The sequence below is a fragment of the Cryptomeria japonica genome, unplaced genomic scaffold (genome assembly GCF_030272615.1).
Source record: "Cryptomeria japonica unplaced genomic scaffold, Sugi_1.0 HiC_scaffold_495, whole genome shotgun sequence".
NCBI lineage: Eukaryota > Viridiplantae > Streptophyta > Pinopsida > Cupressales > Cupressaceae > Cryptomeria > Cryptomeria japonica.
The window spans coordinates 27,501-45,075 of record NW_026729313.1 but is presented as its reverse complement, the minus strand read 5'-3'; the positions used below and the strand labels follow the sequence as shown (position 1 = coordinate 45,075).

At 59.7% G+C, this 17,575-nt stretch overlaps 1 non-coding gene across 1 annotated transcript; it reads right to left on the bottom strand.

Annotated features, from left to right (window-relative positions):
- Positions 1-4,286: 4,286 nt before the first annotated feature.
- Positions 4,287-4,405, bottom strand: LOC131871973 (5S ribosomal RNA). The gene has a single exon (XR_009370158.1). It is a non-coding gene; the product is annotated as a 5S ribosomal RNA (ribosomal RNA).
- Positions 4,406-17,575: the final 13,170 nt, after the last annotated feature.

The window sequence follows — 17,575 nt, the reverse complement described above, 5'->3', positions numbered from 1 at the left end:
CTTCGCCGCGGTGGGCACCATGGCGTGCACGAAGTCGGAGCCCGGTTTGCCCCGGGTGCGCACCTCGCGTGCACCTTCGCCGGGGTGGGCACCTCGGCTGGGTTGCGCGCCCTGGTGCGCACCAAGGAGCGCTCTGAAGTGTGCTCCAAGGTGCGGCGTGCACGAAGTCGGAGCCCGGTTTGCCCCGGGTGTGCACCTCGGGTGCGCACCTCGCGTGCACCTTCGCTGCGGTGGGCACCTTGGCTGGGTTGCGCGCCTTGGTGGGCACCATGCAGTGCACGAAGTCGGAGCCCGGATTGCCCCGGGCGCGCACCTCCGCCAGGGTGGGCACCTTGGTGCGCACAACTTGCCTGGGCTGCGCACCAGGAAGGGCTCAAGATGGCACCCGCGTTCCGTTTTTTTCACTATCTTTCAGAACGGAAATTTTAAAATCTCGTTTTTTTTTGCCTTTTCTTGAAATTAGTGAAGGCAGCGCATCAAAGGTGCGCAACGCTGGTGCGAACCTGGGAGCGCTCCGATGTGTGCTCCAAGGTGCGGCGTGCACGAAGTCGGACCCCGGTTTGCCCCGGGTGCGCACCTCGCGTGCACCTTGGTGCGCACACCTTGGCTGGGTTGCGCGCCCTGGTGGGCACCATGGTGCGCACCAAGGAGCGCTCCGAAGTGTGCTCCAAGGTGCGGCGTGCACGAAGTCGGAGCCCGGTTTGCCCCGGGTGCGCACCTCGCGTGCACCTTCGCCGCGGTGGGCACCATGGCGTGCACGAAGTCGGAGCCCGGTTTGCCCCGGGTGCGCACCTCGCGTGCACCTTCGCCGGGGTGGGCACCTTGGTGTGCAGACCTTGGCTGGGTTGCGCGCCCTGGTGGGCACCATGGTGCGCACCAAGGAGCGCTCCGAAGTGTGCTCCAAGGTGCGGCCTGCACGAAGTCGGAGCCCGGTTTGCCCCGGGTGTGCACCTCGGGTGGGCACCTTGGTGCGCATGCCTTGCCTGGGCTGCGCACCAGGGCGGGCTCAAGATGGCACCCGCGTTCCTTTTTTTTCACTATCTTTCAAAACGGAAATTTTAAAATCTCATTTTTTTTTGCCTTTTTCTGGAAATTAGTGAAGGCAGCGCATCAAAGGTGCGCACCTCGCTGCCCACCACGGTGCGCAACGCCGGTGGGCACCCGGGAGTGCTTCGAAGTGTGCTCCAAGGTGCTGCGTGCACGTTGTCGGAGCCCGGTTTGCCCCGGGTGCGCACCTCGCGTGCACCTTCGTCGGGGTGGGCACCTTGGCTGGGTTTGCCCCGGCTGCGCTCCGAAGCGGGGTTATTGGAGCGCCGCCTCTTTTTTTGTCGGAGCGTTTGGTGGGGTTTCTCGCATTGGCTCTTCCGAGGCCCGGTTGCCACCCTGGCGCGCACGAAGTCGGAAGTAGGGTTAATTGCCCGGGTGCGCACCTTTGCCAGGGTGGGCACCTTACCTGGGCTGCGCACCAGGGCGGGCTCAAGATGGCACGCGCGTTCCGTTTTTTTCACTATCTTTCAAAACGAAAATTTTAAAATCTCCTTTTTTTTTTGCCTTTTCTGGAAATTAGTGAAGGCAGCGCATCAAAGGTGCGCACCTCGCTGCCCACCTTGGTGTGCTCTGAGGTGCGCACCCGGGAGCGCTACGAAGTGTGCTCCAAGGTGCGGCGTGCACGTTGTCGGAGCCCGGTTTGCCCCGGGTGCGCACCTCGCCTGCACCTTGGCCGGGGTGGGCACCTTGGCTGGGTTTGCCCAGGGTGCGCTCCGAAGCGGGGTTACTGGAGCGCCCCCTCTTTTTTTGTCAGAGCGTTTGGTGGGGTTTCTCGCATTGGCTCTTCCCAGGCCCGGTTGTTGGGTGCGCTCCCACCCTGGCGCGCGCGAAGTTGGAAGTTGGATTAATTGCCCGGGCGCGCACCTTCGCCAGGGTGGGCACCTTGGTGCGCACACCTTGGCTGGGCTGCGCACCAGGGCGGGCTCAAGATGGCACCAGCATTCCCTTTTTCTCACTATCTTTCAAAACGGAAATTTTAAAATCTCATTTTTTTTTTGCCTTTTATGGAAATTAGTGAAGGCATCGCATCAAAGGTGCGCACCTCGCTGCCCACCTTGGTGTGCTCCGAGGTGCCCACCACGGTGCGCAACGCCGGTGCGAACCCGGGAGCGCCCCGATGTGTGCTCCAAGGTGCGGCGTGCACGAAGTCGGACCCCGGTTTGCCCCGGGTGCGCACCTCGCGTGCACCTTGGTGCGCACACCTTGGCTGGGTTGCGCGGCCTGGTGGGCACCATGGTGCGCACCAAGGAGCGCTCCGAAGTGTGCTCCAAGGTGCGGCGTGCACGAAGTCGGAGCCCGGTTTGCCCCGGGTACGCACCTCGCGTGCACCTTCGCCGGGGTGGGCACCTCGGCTGGGTTGCGCGCCCTGGTGCGCACCAAGGAGCGCTCCGAAGTGTGCTCCAAGGTGCGGCGTGCACGAAGTCGGAGCCCGGTTTGCCCCGGGTGCGCACCTTCGCCGCGGTGCGCACCATGGCGTGCACGAAGTCGGAGCCCGGTTTGCCCCGGGTGCGCACCTCGCGTGCACCTTCGGCGGGGTTGCGCGCCCTGGTGGGCACCATGGTGCGCACCAAGGAGCGCTCCGAAGTGTGCTCCAAGGTGCGGCGTGCACGAAGTCGGAGCCCGGTTTGCCCCGGGTGCGCACCTCGCGTGCACCTTCGGCGGGGTTGCGCGCCCTGGTGGGCACCATGGTGCGCACCAAGGAGCGCTCCGAAGTGTGCTCCAAGGTGCGGCGTGCACGAAGTCGGAGCCCGGTTTGCCCCGGGTGCGCACCTCGCGTGCACCTTCGCCGCGGTGGGCACCATGGCGTGCACGAAGTCGGAGCCCGGTTTGCCCCGGGTGCGCACCTCGCGTGCACCTTCGCCGGGGTGGGCACCTCGGCTGGGTTGCGCGCCCTGGTGCGCACCAAGGAGCGCTCCGAAGTGTGCTCCAAGGTGCGGCGTGCACGAAGTCGGAGCCCGGTTTGCCCCGGGTGCGCACCTCGCGTGCACCTTCGCCAGGGTGGGCACCTCGGTGCGCACACCTTCTCAATGTTTTCTTGCCTTTTCTGGAAATTGGTGAAGGCAGCGCATCAAAGGTGCGCACCTCGGTGTGCTCCGAGGTGCGAACCCGAGAGCGCTCCGAGGTGCCCACGAAGTCGAAAGTCGGGTTAATTGCATTGTTTTCCCCGGGTGCGCTCCGAGGTGCGCAACATCGGCGCGCACCAAGGAGGGCTCCGAAGTGTGCTCCAAGGTGCGCACGATGGCGTGCACCTCTGGTGCGCACGATTCGGAGCTCGGTTTGACCGGGGTGCGCACACCTTGGCTGGGTTGCGCACCTTTTGTGCGCTCCAAGGTGCGCACGAAGTCGGAGCTCGGTTTGCCCCGGGTGCGCACCTTCGCCAGGGTGCGCACCTTGATGCGCACGCCTTGGCTGGGCTGCGCACCTTGGTGGGCGCCATGGTGCGCACCTTTCGTGCGCTCCAAGGTGCGCACGAAGTCGGAGCTCGGTTTGCCCCGGGTGCGCACCTTGGTGGGCGCCATGGTGCACTCCGAGGTGCCCAAGATTGGTGCGCACCAAGGAGCGCTCCGAAGTGCGCTCCAAGGTGCGCGCGAAGTCGAAAGTTGGGTTAATTGTCCGGTTTGCCTCGGGTGCGCACCTTGCGTGCACCTTCGCCAGGGTGGGCGCCTTGGTGCGCACACCTTGGCTGGGCTGCGCACACCTTGGCACCCGCGTTTCCTTCATTTTAAATTTTTTTTTTTTACAATCTCTCAAGTGGGAAATTCTATAATCTCAACTTTTTTTGCCTTTTCAGGAAACTTTTGAATGGAGCGCATCATTGGTGCGCTCCGAAGTGTGCTCCAAAGCTCTCTCCAGCTGCGTGCACCTGCCCCGGCCGCGCACCCGGCCCCGCCCAGCTTCGCTCACCTGTCCCGGGCGTCTGGTGCGGAACCTTAGAGTAAGAAACATCACCGTGCACCTTGGCCAACGTGCGCGACTCGACCGAGCGCGCACTGGCCGAGGTGCACACCGATTTCACCTGGGTGCGCGCGCAGCACCTCGGGCGCACCGGGGTGCGCGCACAACGCCCGGGTTGCACCGTGGCCTGTGTGCTCGGGGCGCCTCGGGTGCGCGCTCGGTGTCGCCCCCGCGCGCGCGGTAGTGCGGGCAGCGCACCCCGGCCCGGCCCGGCCCCGACGAGAACGCAAACGGGCAAAAGGTTTATTCAAATAGCATTGCGACGCCCGGCGAAAAACTAAAAAAGGGTGCAACACCGGGACTTCCCGGGAGGTCACCCATCCCAGTACTACTCCGGCCCAAGCGCGCTTAACTGCGGAGTTCTGATGGGATCCGGTGCACTAATGCTGGTATGATCGCACCCGTTATGAGCTTGTCGCAGTGTGTACTTAGCAAACCGCGACCCACGTGCGAATCCACCCCGGCCACCCACCCCCGTCGAGGTGCACACCCTCCCTCGCGAAGTGCGCCCCGTTCGCCAAGTGTGAGCCCTGCCCGGGTGCGCGCACCTTGCTAGGGCGTCGGGTGTGCACCCGGCCCGGCCTACGTGCGTGCACCTGGAGGGGGCGTCGTGTGCGTGCAGTGTCCCGTCTGCAACGCGGTGCCCACACACCACCTCGGGCGCAACGACCTGCGCTCACATGTGGGCCGAGTGCACCTTGGTGCATGTTCGGGGCGCCTCGGGTGCACGCTCGATCTTGCCCCGGTGCACCAAGGCGCTCGGTTTGCCCCGGGTGCGCACTTGGTGCAAGGTGGGCACCCAAAATAGGGATCAAGCACCAAAACACAAGTTTCGGGATGCAAAATGGGACCCAAGGACCACAAATGCGTTCCAAGACCCATGATGGGTCCACGAGAACAAAAATGTGTTCCGAGACTTAATAAACAAATATTGGGTTTTAGGAGAAGAAACATGCTCTGATGCCCAAAACGAGAATCGACCCCGAAAAGGCCACAGGCCAAAAGTGGGATGCGAGACAAAAAAAAATGGGACCCGAGGACCAAAATTGGGTTCCCAGGTCGAAGACAGGGCAACCGGACAAGAAACGACCTCTAAGGCTCGAAATGAGTCCCGACGACTAAAACTTGACAAGAAGCACCCATCAGGCACCCAACTCGACACCCATGGGATGCCGACCCACCCGGGCTTCCACCTAGCACACCTTGGCACCCACCCACCCTCGCACCCAACCTCGCACCCAACTTAGCACCTTTGAACCCACATTGGCACTCACCCTGACCCTGGCACCTTGGAACCCACATTGGCACTCACCTTGACCCTGGCACCCACCTTTGCACTCACCTTGGGACCCACCCTGGCTCCCACCTCGGCACCCACCCAGACACCCACCTTGGTTCCTTGGCACCCACCTTGGATCCTTGGCACCCACCCCGACACCCACCTTGGCACGCAACTTGGCTACTTGCCACCCACCTTGGCTCCTTGACGCCCACCCCGACAACCACCCCGTGACCTACCCTGGCTAGGGTTGGTGCACACCCACCCTGGTGCCCACCTTGGCACCCACCCTATGACCCACCTTGGCACGCACCTTAGTACCCACCCCGTTACCCACCCTAGGACCCACCCCGTGACCCACCTTGGCCAGGGTGGGTGCACCCACCCTGGTGCCCACCTTGGCACCCACCCATCCTAGCACCCAGCCTGTGACCGGGCTTGGAACCCAACCTTGCACCCGCACCCGTCTTGGCCAGTGTGGGTGCGCACCCATCCTGGCACCCACGTTGTGACACACCCTTTAACCCACGCACCCTAGCACCCACGTTGGCACCCACCTTGGAACCCAACCTAGCAACTTGGCACCCACCCCGTGACCCACCTTGGCATCCACCATAGCAGTCGCCGACTTGGCACCCACCTCGGCACCCACCTTGACACTTGTGGACCCACCTTGCCACTCACCCTAGCATCGACCCATCCTAGCACCCACCCTGGCACCTTTGCACCCTAGCACTCACCCATCCTAGCACCTAACCTGTGACCCACCTTGACACTCACCCTCGCACCCACCTTGGAACCCAACCTAGCACCCACCCACCCTGACACCAACCCTAGCACCTACCCACCCTTGCACCCACCCTGTGACCCATCTTGGCACCCACCCATCCTACCACTCAACCTATCACCCACCTTCTCACCCACCTTGGCATCCACCTTAGCACCCACCCACACTGGCACCTTGGCACCCACCTCGGGCAAGGTGGGTGCACACCCACCCTGGCACCCAATTTAGAACCCACCGAGCATGTTACCCACCTTGGCACCCACATTGCAGCCCACCCTAGTACCCACCCTATGACCCACATTGGCATCCACACCCTAGCACCCAGGCACCTCGACACCCGCCTTGACACCCACCCTAGCACTGAACCTGTGACCCACCTTGGAACTCACCCTAGAACCCACCCACCCTGTGAACCACCTTGGCATCCACCTTAGCACCCACCCACCTTGGCACCCACCCACCTTGGCACCCACTCTAGCACTCACCCATCCTAACACCCAACTTGTTACCCACCTTGGCACCCGCCCTCGCGTCCACCTTGAAACCCACCCTAGCACCCACCCACGCAGGAGCCCACCTTGGCACCCAACCTAACACCCACGCATCCTGGCACCCAACTTGTGACCCACCTTGGAACCCACCCTAGTACCCACCTTTGAACCCACTATATCACCAACCCACCTTGGCACCCACCCTATGACCCTCTTTGGAATCCACCCTAGCACGCACCCACCCTGGCACCCACCATGGAGCGCACCCTAGCACCCACCCACCTCGGCACGCACCTCAACACCCACCTTGGTGTGCGCACTGCGCCAACCTCTCAAAGACCCTATGTGGTGCGCTCCAAAGTGTACACCTTTGGTGCGCTCCAAGGTGCGCACCTTTGGTGCACACCGAGGTGCACACCAAAGTGTGCACCGAGGTGAGCACCAAAGTGCACTCCAGGGTGCACACCAAGGCGTGCACCTTTGGTGCGGTCAATGCAAACGAATTCGGAAGTTGGGGTCGATGTCCTAATCGCTGCTGCAGACTACACGTATGAGAATCGGACAAATAGCTTTATATAGGGGAGGTGTTGCGTTTGATGGGTCGACTCCCCTGGTTGTGTGCACTGCACCAACTTCAAAGACCCTGTCTTGTTTAAGAAGTCAAAAGTTGGGGTGGATGTCCTAATCATTGCTGCAGTCTACGCATGTATGAGAATCAGACAAATAGCTTATATAGGGGAGGTGTTGCATTCGGTGGGTTGACTCCCCTGGTTGTGCGCACTGCGCCAACCTCAAAGACCCCGCATAGCAGAAGAAGTCGGAAGTCGGATTTTGGTGAGCACCAAGGCGTGCACCTTTGGTGCGGTCAACGCAGACGAATTCAGAAGTTGGGGTGGATGTCCTAATCGTTGTTGCAGGCTACACATGTATGAGAATCAGACAAATAGCTTATATAGGGGAGGTGTTGGGTTTGATGGGTCAACTCCCTTGGTTGTGCGCATTACGCCAACCTCAAAGACCTTGTTTTCGTTAAGAAGTCAAAAGTTGGGGTCAATGTCCTAATGGCTCCTGCAGGCTACACATGTATGAGAATCGGACAAATAGCTTATATAGGGGAGGTGTTGGGTTTGATGGGTCGACTCCCCTGGTTGTGCGCATTACGTCAACCTCAAAGACCTTGTTTTCGTTAAGAAGTCAAAAGTTGGGGTCGATGTCCTAATTGCTCCTGTAGACTACACATGTATGAGAATCAGACAAATAGCTTATATAGGGGAGGTGTTGGGTTTGATGGGTTGACTCCCCTAGTTGTTCGCATTACACCAACCTCAAAGACCTTGTTTTCGTTTAGAAGCCGAAAGTTGGGGTCGATGTCCTAATTGCTCCTGCAGGCTACGCATGTATGAGAATCAGACAAATAGCTTATATAGGGGAGGTGTTGGGTTTGATGGGTCGACTCCCCTGGTTGTGCGCATTGCGCCAACCTCAAAGACCCTGCATTGCGGATGAAGTCGAAAGTCAGAGTTTGGTGTGCTACAAGGTGTGGTCGAAGGTGCTCACCTAGGTGTGCACCTTTGGAGCACAGGAAAAGTGCCCTCCAAAAGTGCGCACCTTTGGAGTGCACAAAAGTGCCCTCCAAAAGTGCGCACCTTTGGAGCGCAGAAAAGTGCCCTCCAAAAAGTGCCCTCCAAAAGTGCGCACCTTTGGAGCGCAGAAAAGTGCCCTCCAAAAAGTGCCCTCCAAAAGTGCGCACCTTTGGAGCGCAGAAAAGTGCCCTCCAAAAAGTGCCCTCCAAAAGTGCGCACCTTTGGAGCGCAGAAAAGTGCCCTCCAAAAAGTGCCCTCCAAAAGTGCGCACCTTTGGAGCGCAGAAAAGTGCCCTCCAAAAAGTGCCCTCCAAAAGTGCGCACCTTTGGAGCGCAGAAAAGTGCCCTCCAAAAAGTGCCCTCCAAAAGTGCGCACCTTTGGAGCGCAGAAAAGTGCCCTCCAAAAAGTGCCCTCCAAAAGTGCGCACCTTTGGAGCGCAGAAAAGTGCCCTCCAAAAAGTGCCCTCCAAAAGTGCGCACCTTTGGAGCGCAGAAAAGTGCCCTCCAAAAAGTGCCCTCCAAAAGTGCGCACCTTTGGAGCGCAGAAAAGTGCCCTCCAAAAGTGCGCACTTTTGGTGCGCACCAAGGCGCTGGTTCGGTCGTTGCAGGCGAGTTCGGAAGTTGGGGTCGATGTCCTGAGCGGAGGTGCAAACTACACAGGTGTCGGAATCGGACAAATAGCTTATATAGGGGAGGTGTATGCTTCGATGGGTCGACTCCCCAGGTTGAGCGCACCGCGCCAACCTCAAAGACCCTACGGTATGGATGAAGTCGGAAGTTGGGTCCGATGACCGATTCGATTAGTAGGTATGCTCATGAGGTCGGAATTTGGGTCCGATGACCTGCCATGTGCAGGAAGGCGAATGTTGACACTGTGCGTTGCAAGGTGCACACCAAGGCGCTGGTGCGGTCTTTTTAGTCGAGTTCGGAAGTTGGGGTCGATGTCCTGATCGGAGGTGCAAGCTACACAGGTGTGGGAATCGGACAAATAGCTTATATAGGGGAGGTGTATGCTTCGTTGGGTCGACTCCCCGGGTTGAGCGCACCGCGCCAACCTCAAAGACCCTACGGTATGGATGAAGTCGGAAGTTGGGTCCGATGACCGATTCGATATGTAGGCATACTCGCGAGGTCGGAATTTGGGTCCGATGACCTGCCACGTGCAGGAAGGCGAATGTTGGCACTGTGCGTTGCAAGGTGCGCACCAAGGCGCTGGTTCGGTCGTTGGAGGCGAGTTCGGAAGTTGGGGTCGATGTCTTGATCGGAGGTGCAAACTACACAGGTGTGGGAATCGGACAAATAGCTTATATAGGGGAGGTGTATGCTTCGTTGGGTCGACTCCCCGGGTTGAGCGCACCGCGCCAACCTCAAAGACCCTACGGTATGGATGAAGTCGGAAGTTGGGTCCGATGACCGATTCGATATGTAGGCATACTCGCGAGGTCGGAATTTGGGTCCGATGACCTGCCATGTGCAGGAAGGCGAATGTTGGGACTGTGCGTCGCAAGGTGCGCACCAAGGCGCTGGTGCCGTCGTTGCAGTCGAGTTCGGAAGTTGGGGTCGATGTCCTGGTCAGAGGTGCAAACTACACAGGTGTGGGAATCGGACAAATAGCTTATATAGGGGAGGTGTATGCTTCGATGGGTCGACTCCCTGGGTTGAGCGCACCGCGCCAACCTCAAAGACCCTACAGTATGGATGAAGTCGGAAGTTGGGTCCGATGACCGATTCGATACGTAGGCATATTGGCGAGGTCTGAATTTGTGTCCGATGACCTGCCATGCGCAGGAAGGCGGAATTTGGGTCCGATGACCGAGTTGATGGCGTGCCATGCGCAGAAAGGCGGAATTTGGGTCCGATGACCGAGTTGATGTTGATGGCCCGCCATGCACAGGAAGGCGGAATTTGGGTCCGATGACCGATTTGAAGGCGTGCCATACGCAAAAAGGCGGAGTTTGGGTCCGATGACCGAGTTGATATTGATGGCCCGCCATGCGCAGGAAGGCGGAATTTGGGTCCGATGACCTGACATACGCATGGAGTCCGACTCGGGGGCCGATGTTCGATTCGATGACTTGCATTGTGGGTAAAGTCGGAAGTTGTGGTCTTTGACCCGATTCGATGACCAGACTTCGGCTGCTTGAGAATCGGACAAATAACTTATATAGGGGAGGTAGTGTTCTCGAGCATCCTCCCCCCGTGCCCGTTTATGTCGATTGATGCTGGTGCTCGACTGGTTGGAGCGCTCGGATGCAAAAATCTTGCACCAGGATTTATCGATTGTGATGGACACGGCAAGTCTCCTGATTGCTATGCAGGAGCTCATCGTGAATCTCTATGCGGCCTTGGTATGGACTCGACCTGCGGAATGGTTCGGCAATGGTAGTCGCTCCAACACGTCCTTGCAATGGCCACAGAGGTGATTCGACTAGAGCTCCAGTCTAGCTTTTGGGTTGCTTGGCGGACTGGTATAGCCGCGATCGAGTTCCGGCCATGAACGTTTTAGATAGCTCTTGGGCTTTCTGGGACGGAAGTCGGAAGTTTGGGCTGTTGTCCGATTTGATGACCATTCTTCGGATGTGTGAGAATCGGACAAATAACTTATATAGGGGACTGTGTTGTCTCACGCAGCCCCCTCCGTGCCCCTCTATCTCGACCGATGTTGGTGCTTGAAAGGGTTGGGATCGCTCGGATTTATAAACGTGCACCACCATTTGTCGAGTGTGAGGGACGCGGCAGGTCTCCTAAATGCTATGCGGGCGCTCTCTGAGAATCTCTATCCGGCCTCGACACAGACTAGTCTTGCTGAATGGTTTGGCACTGGTAGTCGATCCAACACGTCGTTGTTGTGGCCGCCTAGGCGATTCGATTCGAGCCCCCGTCTAGCTTTTGGGTTGCTTGGCGGATTTTGCCCTATCCGCAAGTGAGCTCGGTCCCTAAACGTTCGAGAAACCCGATTGCTATGCGCCGACTCTCTTTCTTGCGAGCCTCCATCTAGCTTTTGGGTCTCTACGGAACGGAAGTCGGAATCTGGGACCGTTGTTTGATTCGACGAGGCAGACTACGGTTGTGCGAGAATCGGACAAATAACTTATATAGGGGAGGTGTTGACTGGAGCATTCTCCCCCGTGCCCCTCTAACTCGACCAATGCTGGCGCTCGAACGGTGGTAGCGCTCGGATTTTCATTGAGCGCCAGCATTGGTCGATTTAGAGGGGCATGCGAGATTCCCGAATGCTATGCGAGGGCTCTAACGGAAATGTCTATTGGTTTCGGTATGGATGCAATTGCGAGTGGTTCGGCAAAGGTAGTCGTTCCGATGCGTCCATGTCGTGGCCAAATCGATAATTCGATTTGAGCCCTCGTATAGCATTTGGGTCTCTCGATGTGATTCCGCATTCCAGTCCCTTTGGGCACTGCTTGAGCCGCATCCCAGGGGGTTCCCTTCCCAATAATCTGCCTCGCAACCCGATTGCTATGCGGTGAGGCTCCTCGGCCGCCTCGGAACTATCTGTGTATCAGACGCATCGCGGGATAAGGGGTTGGCAACGGTAGTCGCCCCAAGCGCGTCCGATGCTTGGACCATTCCGAGGCGGCCCTGAAGCCTCTTCCGTCTAGCCGTTGGGTCCTTCTCGCCGCATCCCTCGCCTCGCACCCCGATTGCTATGCGGTGAGGCTCCTCGGCCGCCTCGGAACTATCTGTGTATCGGACGCGTCGCGGGATAAGGGGTTGTCACTGGTAGTCGCCCCAAGCGCGTCCGATGCTTGGACCATTCCGAGGCGGCCCTGAAGCCTCTTCCGTCTAGCCGTTGGGTCCTTCTCGCCGCATCCCTCGCCTCGCACCCCGATTGCTATGCGGTGAGGCTCCTCGGCCGCCTCGGAACTATCTGTGTATCGGACGCGTCGCGGGATAAGGGGTTGTCATTGGTAGTCGCCCCAAGCGCGTCCGATGCTTGGACCATTCCGAGGCGGCCCTGAAGCCTCTTCCGTCTAGCCGTTGGGTCCTTCTCGCCGCATCCCTCGCCTCGCACCCCGATTGCTATGCGGTGAGGCTCCTCGGCCGCCTCGGAACTATCTGTGTATCGGACGCGTCGCGGGATAAGGGGTTGTCACTGGTAGTCGCCCCAAGCGCGTCCGATGCTTGGACCATTCCGAGGCGGCCCTGAAGCCTCTTCCGTCTAGCCGTTGGGTCCTTCTCGCCGCATCCCTCGCCTCGCACCCCGATTGCTATGCGGTGAGGCTCCTCGGCCGCCTCGGAACTATCTGTGTATCGGACGCGTCGCGGGATAAGGGGTTGTCACTGGTAGTCGCCCCAAGCGCGTTCGATGCTTGGACCATTCCGAGGCGGCCCTGAAGCCTCTTCCGTCTAGCCGTTGGGTCCTTCTCGCCGCATCCCTCGCCTCGCACCCCGATTGCTATGCGGTGAGGCTCCTCGGCCGCCTTGGAACTATCTGTGTATCGGACGCGTCGCGGGATAAGGGGTTGTCACTGGTAGTCGCCCCAAGCGCGTCCGATGCTTGGACCATTCCGAGGCGGACCCGAAGCCTCTTCCGTCTAGCCGTTGGGTCCTTCTCGCCGCATCCTTCGCCTCGCACCCCGATTGCTATGCGGTGAGGCTCCTCGGCCGCCTCGGAACTATCTGTGTATCGGACGCGTCGCGGGATAAGGGGTTGTCACTGGTAGTCGCCCCAAGCGCGTCCGATGCTTGGACCATTCCGAGGCGGACCCGAAGCCTCTTCCGTCTAGCCGTTGGGTCCTTCTCGCCGCATCCCTCGCCTCGCACCCCGATTGCTATGCGGTGAGGCTCCTCGGCCGCCTTGGAACTATCTGTGTATCGGACGCGTCGCGGGATAAGGGGTTGTCACTGGTAGTCGCCCCAAGCGCGTCCGATGCTTGGACCATTCCGAGGCGGACCCGAAGCCTCTTCCGTCTAGCCGTTGGGTCCTTCTCGCCGCATCCCTCGCCTCGCACCCCGATTGCTATGCGGTGAGGCTCCTCGGCCGCCTTGGAACTATCTGTGTATCGGACGCGTCGCGGGATAAGGGGTTGTCACTGGTAGTCGCCCCAAGCGCGTCCGATGCTTGGACCATTCCGAGGCGGACCCGAAGCCTCTTCCGTCTAGCCGTTGGGTCCTTCTCGCCGCATCCCTCGCCTCGCACCCCGATTGCTATGCGGTGAGGCTCCTCGGCCGCCTTGGAACTATCTGTGTATCGGACGCGTCGCGGGATAAGGGGTTGTCACTGGTAGTCGCCCCAAGCGCGTCCGATGCTTGGACCATTCCGAGGCGGCCCCGAAGCCTCTTCCGTCTAGCCGTTGGGTCCTTCTCGCCGCATCCCTCGCCTCGCACCCCGATTGCTATGCGGTGAGGCTCCTCGGCCGCCTTGGAACTATCTGTGTATCGGACGCGTCGCGGGATAAGGGGTTGTCACTGGTAGTCGCCCCAAGCGCGTCCGATGCTTGGACCATTCCGAGGCGGCCCCGAAGCCTCTTCCGTGTAGCCGTTGGGTCCTTCTCGCCGCATCCCTCGCCTCGCACCCCGATTGCTATGCGGTGAGGCTCCTCGGCCGCCTTGGAACTATCTGTGTATCGGACGCGTCGCGGGATAAGGGGTTGTCACTGGTAGTCGCCCCAAGCGCGTCCGATGCTTGGACCATTCCGAGGCGGACCTGAAGCCTCTTCCCTCTAGCCGTTGGGGCTTTCTCGCCGCATCCCTCGCCTCGCACCCTGATTGCTATGCTGTGAGGCTCCTCGGCCGCCTTGGAACTATCTGTGTATCGGACGCATCGCGGGATAAGGGGTTGGCAGTGGTAGTCGCCCCAAGCGCATCCGATGCTTGGACCATTCCGAGGCGGCCCTGCAGCCTCTTCCGTCTAGCCGTTGGGGCCATCTCGCCGCATCCCCCACCTCGCACCACGATTGCTATGCGGTGAGGCTCCTTGGCCGCCTCGGAACTATCTGTGTATCGGACGCATCGCGGGATAAGGGGTTGTCACTGGTAGTCGCCCCAAGCGCGTCCGATGCTTGGACTATTCCGAGGCGGCCCTGCAGCCTCTTCCGTCTAGCCGTTGGGGCCATCTCGCTGCATCCCCCACCTCCTCGGCCGCCTCGGAACTATCTGTGTATCGGACGCATCGCGGGATAAGGGGTTGGCAGTGGTAGTCGCCCCAAGCGCGTCCGATGCTTGGACTATTCCGAGGCAGCCCTGCAGCCTCTTCCGTCTAGCCTTTGGGGCCATCTCGCCGCATCCCTCGCCTCGCACCCCGATTGCTATGCGGTGAGGCTCCTCGGCCGCCTGGGAACTATCTTCGTATCGGACGCATCGCGGGATAAGGGGTTGTCACTGGTAGTCGCCCCAAGCGCGTCCGATGCTTGGACTATTCCGAGGCGGCCCTGTGGCCTCTTCCGTCTAGCCGTTGGGGCCATCTCGCCGCATCCCCCACCTCGCACCCCGATTGCTATGCGGTGAGGCTCTTCGGCCGCCTTGGAACTATCTTCGTATCGGACGCATCGCGGGATAAGGGGTTGTCACTGGTAGTGGCCCCAAGCGCGTCCGATGCTTGGACTATTCCGAGGCGGCCCTGCAGCCTCTTCCGTCTAGCCGTTGGGGCCATCTCGCCGCATCCCCCACCTCGCACCCCGATTGCTATGCGGTGAGGCTCCTCGGCCGCCTTGGAACTATCTTCGTATCGGACGCATCGCGGGATAAGGGGTTGTCACTGGTAGTCGCCCCAAGCGCGTCCGATGCTTGGACTATTCCGACGCGGCCCTGTGGCCTCTTCCGTCTAGCCGTTGGGGCCATCTCGCCGCATCCCCCACCTCGCACCCCGATTGCTATGCGGTGAGGCTCCTCGGCCGCCTTGGAACCATCTTCGTATCGGACGCATCGCGGGATAGGGGGCTGTCACTGGTAGTCGCCCCAAGCGTGTCCGATGCTTGGACCATTCCTAGGCGGCCCTGAAGCCTCTTCCGTCTAGCCGTTGGGGCCTTCCCGCCCCATCCCTCGCCTCGCACCCCCGATTGCTATGCGGTGAGGCTCCTCGGCCGCCTTGGAACCATCTGTGTATCGGACGCATCGCGGGATAAGGGGTTGGCACTGGCAGTCGCCCCAAGCGCGTCCGATGCTTGGACCATTCCGAGGTGGCCCTGAAGCCTCTTCCGTCTAGCCGTTGGGGCCTTCCCGCCCCATCCCTCGCCTCGCACCCCGATTGATATGCGGTGAGGCTCCTCGGCCGCCTTGGAACTATCTGTGTATCGGACGCATCGCGGGATAAGGGGTTGGCACTGGTAGTCGTCCCAATCGCATCCGATGCTTGGACCATTCCGAGGCGGCCCTGCAGCCTCTTCCGTTTAGCCGTCGGGGCCTTCCCGCCGCATCCCTCGCCTCGCATCCCGATTCCTATGCGGTGAGTCTTCTCGGCCGCCGCGGAACTATACCTGTTATTGCTACTGCATCCTTCGGCTGGTAACCTCCTCTGCCGCCTTGGAACGTTCTCTTTGTCGGACGCGTCGCGGGATAAGGGGTTGGCACTGGTAGTCGCCCCAAGCGCGCCCGATGCATAGACCGCTCCGAGTCGACCTTGCTTTCAGCCTCTCACATGCATAGACCTCTCTGAGTCGACCCTGCAGCCTCTCACGTTTAGCCTTTGGAATCTCGCCTCACAACATGATTGCTATCCTTGATGCATCCCTTGCCTCGAGCCCTGATTGCTTTCTTGGCTGCATCCCTCCTCTCCTCACAGCCCGGTTGTCATCACTGCTTCATCCGTCGCTTCATGCATTCTGGCTGCTGGGCCCTTCCCACCGCACACCTCGATTGCTATCTCTTCTGCATCACACACCCCGATTGCTATCTCTGCTACATCCCTCGGCTCTCACTTCTGCATCCTTCGCCTCACACCTCGATTGCTATCAATGCTGCATCCGTAACCTCACACCCCGATTGCTATGCGGGGAGGCTCCTTGGCCGCCTTGGAAATTTCTGTGTGTCGGACGCACCGCGGGATAAGGGGTTGGCACTGGTAGTCGCCCCAAGTGCGCCCGATTCTTAGACCGCTTCGAGGTGACCTCGTAGCCTCTTTCGTCCAGGCTTCCTGCCTTCAACGCCCTTTTTACACCTCGATTGCTATGCGCGGGCTCGTTGGCGTCTATCACCTCTCTGCGAAGAGTGGCACGATGATTGTTGGGGTAAATCGTAGCAGTCCGATCTCTGGCCTTGGGCCATTGTGAGGGCTGATCGATTTCCTGTGCGCATCTCGTGTTCGCCCAGTAACAGACTCGACGACTTGTAATCGGTCTTGTTCCCGATTGTTCCTGGAGGTAGTCTTCGGAACTCTTGGATTTGACCTGTCACTCGAACTGTCCTCTTCCGAGGATGCTTGTGTGTGTGTGCTTGTGCCATTTCCTTGGCGGTATTAACGAGAAATTAAAGAGCGGAGTGAGCGCCTCGCCCAGCTATGTTTGGGGCTCTCACTCCCTTACCCGGTGTGCGACCGCTTTGCACGTAGGTTGCGGAGCATCGCGACTCTTTCGATGTTTGGCGGTTGTCTTCCGGTGATGCGTTGGTCCCGAAGTGCACGTTACTAGCATTTCTGCCATTGTTCTCGATCTTTGGCACGTTCCTTCGTTGCAATTGGATATATATCTCCGTTTATACGCGCAGGCTTCTCCCGCCTATTCAGCGCTGTCCCACTCTCAGCACTCTCGTGGTCTCCTTGGCTTCTCTCTCCCGTGAGCGAGCTCTCTTCTCGAGTCTTTTCCATGTCCCATGGAGGTTGCCTTGCGAAATTCGGGCACACAAACGTGACCGGATAAGAGCGGAATTGCCTATGAGGAGAAGCTCACCTTAGGGAGCAGCAATGCCGAGTGTTTCGACAGAGGGTAGAGGGGGCGTTGTTTGGGCGGTTGCACAAAAGAGTGCTACGTTTGCACTGAAGGTTGCTTCTTCGTCTCCGACGAACTCTTCGAGGCAAAAAAGCTTGTTTACGGGGTCGAGGTGGGACTGTTCGTGCGAGTTGCGCCACCAAAAGTGCGTAGGGGGCATATACCTGGGAAATGGATGTCTCTGAGTGGCCTTACTCGGTCGCGTGCACGGTGCATTCTCTAACGGCAGGACTGTCGCGAGCATGTGCGGTTCGGATGTTTTCGGGTAAAGGGTTCCGTACGGGATGTTCTTCCCAGGCTCCTGTGAACCGAGACTCTGCATCGTCATGCTCCGGCTCCCGTGGGTGCTTCATGCCTCGTCGAGCTGTTTGTCGTGGACGATTAAGGCCGAGGCCTTCCTTCGAGAGGGGAATTGTTCAGGCTGGTCGAGGCGGGATTGTTCGTGCGGGGTGCACCACCAAAAGTGCGTAGGGGGCATATGCCTGGGAAATGGATGTCTCTGAGTGGCCTTACTCGGTCGCGTGCACGGTGCACAGTCTCACGGCATGACTGTCG